Below are 3275 nucleotides of genomic sequence, written 5' to 3'. Positions count from 1 at the left end.
TGAAGGGGAGGTGGGCAGTTTCTTGGAGAAAGAGGAAAGGCCTGAAATTAAGATGACAATATTGAAAGAACAGTCAGTTCCTTGCCGAAGATTGTCTACGCTCCGTTGATTGTATCTCCTGACCTGGCTTGGCGCCTCTCTTGGTTTAATCCTTTCCTTCGTTTAATCCTATCGTTTGCCGCCATCATAAACAGTAGCTTTACACCGGTTAACCAGTGTGTCTCCAAGCATTTCATTTTACTTTTTTTAGAAAAAGATTTTCACTGTACACAGCAAAATTCAATGTATACAGTGGCTCTCCTCTGCCTTTGTAACTCTGGGCAGCTGGATTCCAGTTTAAATCGAATAAATTATTAATTATTATTAAGATTTGAACAGACTTACAAAATGATTGGGCATTTTATAGCATTATAGCAATAGCATTTAGACGTATATACTGCTTTTATAGCCCTCCCTAAGCGGTTTACAGAATCAGCCTCTTGCCCCCAACAATCTGGGTCCTCATTTATTTATTTGATTTTTTTTATGCCGCCCTTCTCCTTAGACTCAGGGCAGCTTACAACATGTTAGCAACAGCACTTTTTAACAGAGCCAGCATATTGCCCCCACAATCCGGGTTCTCATTTGACCCACCTCAGAAGGATGGAAGGCTGAGTCAACCTTGAGCCGGTGATGAGATTTGAACCGCTGACCTTCAGATCTGCAGTCAGCTTCAGTGGCCTGCAGTACAGCATTCTACCTGCTGCGCCACCCCGGCTCTTGCTACCCACCTTGGAAGGATGGAAAGCTGAGTTAACTTAGAGCCCGGGGAGATTCGAACTTGACAGAGTTTGCCTGCAATACTGGAAGAAAGGAGGGAAGGAAGGAAGGGGAAAAGGGAGGGAGAGAAAGAAGAAAGGAGGGAAGGAAAGAAGCAATATCAATAGCATTTAGACTTATATACCACTTCCTAGTGCTTTTACAGCCCTCTCGAAGCGGTTTACAGAATCAGCCTCTTGCCCCCAACAATCTGGGTCCTCATTTGACCCACCTCGGAAGGATGGAAGGCTGAGTCAACCTGGAGCCCGGTGTCGAGATTCGATCTGCTGAATTACAGCTACAGTTAGCTGAAGTAGCCTGCAGTGCTGCACCACCCCTGGTTCTTTTATTTGTTGTTTTATAGTCCTTTATTTTACTAGGTGTTTCAATTATTACAGCCATAGACCAGAGACCAGAACCAAGAAAAAACCCCAGTAAATATGTCTGACAGCCAATCAGAGTGCATTTCTTGCACAGGAACAAGAAACTCTTAAGGTGGGGCTCAACAGAGGGTATAAAAGTCAGCATCTCAGCCCTTCTCTTCTTTGATCCTCCCTTTTCCCCACAACCTCAGACCATGTGGTCTTGCTGTCCTACATTAAACCATCTTACCAAACAGCTTCCAGTCTCCATGCTTCCAGTAACTTGTTGCTTGTATCCTTAAGATTTTTTATTAATATTGATTGTTTCCTCATTGCTTATTTGACCCCTGTGACAATCATTTAGTGATGTACCTCATCATTCTTGACAAATCTATATTTTCTTTTATGTACATTGAGAGTACAGTATATGCACCAAAGACAAATTCCTTGTGTGTCCAATCACATTTGGCGAATAAATAATTCTATTCTATTCTATTCTATTCTGCTCTACTTACTCTCTATTCTATTTTACTCTACTGTCATTAAGTATTGCATCTCATGATTCTTGACAAATGTATATTTTCTTTTATGTACACTGAGAACATATGCACCAAAGACAAATTCCCTTGTGTGTCCAATCACACTTGGCCAATAACGAACTCTGTTCTGTTCTGTTCTACTCTACTCTATATTTTTCTCCACTTGGAACTGAACTCAGAAAGGACATTCCTTTACAACCAAATCCAACAGAACTCAAGTTCAGTGATGGACGAGAATAAAAGTCAAGCATTTGTTTGCCCTCTAAACCAAGAATCAGATGTAGTTTTTCCTGCTTTCCCCAGTTCCTCAGTTATTTAGATGTTTTAGAATATGAGTCCTGCAGGCATTTAAAAAAATAAAAACCCAAACCTTGGATATATATTAGGTAGCTGGTGACTTGTAAATCAAACACATTCCTCTCTTTGTTTGTCCCATTGCAGATGGCTGGGGCAGCTTTCCCTTTTCTCTGGGCTCCAGCTATCCATCTCTCCTTCCTCCCTCACTGTCATTCCAGGCCCAAACGTGCTACAAGAAGCAGCATAACAATGGGGGAAACCAGGAACTTTTTATTTAGCAGTGGAAGAAATGATGGTGTCTTGGCAAACCTATGGCACACCCTGCATATCAGGGGACACGCGAGATCTTGCCCTATGTGCTCGCTTCGGCAGCACATATACTAAAATTGGGAATGATACAGAGAAGATTAGCACAAGGATGACACACAAATTCGTGAAGCATTCCATATTTTCTCAGTTCTGGAGACCTCACCTAAAAAAAGATGTGGATAAATATCGAACGGGTCCAAAGACGGCTACAAAAATGGTAGAAAGTCTTAAGCACAAAACTTATCAGGAAAGACTTCATGAACTCCATCTGCAGAGTCTGGAGGACAGAAGGGAAAGGGGGGACATGATCGAAACATTTAAATATGTTAAAGGGTTCAGGAGGGAAGTGAACACAAGAACAAGGGGGGCACAATCTGAGGTTAGTTGGGGGGAAAGATCAGAAGCGACGTAAGAAAATATTACTTGACCGAAAGAGTAGTAGATGCTTGGAAACAAACTTCCAGCAGACGTGGTCCGGTAAATCCACAGTAACTGAATTTAAACATGCCTGGGATAAACATATATCCATCCTAAGATAAAATACAAGAAATACCAGCTCCAGTGTGATTTTCGTCTTTATGGAAGGCCATTTTGCCTGGCCTCTCCTTGCCTCAAAGAGGTGCAATTTCCCTATCTATTTACTATTTCTGAACATACAAAATATACTATTTAATTCTATCACATATGCCATATGTGTACCTTCATATTACACACACAGGCACACAAAAATATACATTATCTACTATATAAACTGTATCTGTACGTACACACAAACAAACAAACACACGCACAGCTCTTCGAAAATTATACACATTCAACCTCATCTACTGTGATAGGAACAAATATACCCAGAGCCCAGAAAGGGACAAAAAAGATTCAATTTTTTTCAACCGGTTTCTGCATACCTGACCCAAATTTTTCTACCGGTTCTGCCTACCTGACCGTACCCTTAGGGAGCCCCATCATTTAT

At 41.3% G+C, this 3275-nt stretch overlaps 1 pseudogene; it reads left to right on the top strand.

Moving 5' to 3' along the window:
• The first annotated feature begins 2352 nt into the window (after positions 1–2352).
• Positions 2353–2449, top strand: LOC139171722 (U6 spliceosomal RNA; annotated as a pseudogene).
• The last annotated feature ends 826 nt before the right edge of the window (positions 2450–3275 follow it).

This window comes from Erythrolamprus reginae, chromosome 8 (assembly GCF_031021105.1).
Source record: "Erythrolamprus reginae isolate rEryReg1 chromosome 8, rEryReg1.hap1, whole genome shotgun sequence".
NCBI classification, from domain to species: domain Eukaryota; kingdom Metazoa; phylum Chordata; class Lepidosauria; order Squamata; family Dipsadidae; genus Erythrolamprus; species Erythrolamprus reginae.
The sequence above is the reverse complement of the archived record's forward strand: the minus strand, read 5'-3'. Positions and strand labels throughout refer to the sequence as shown.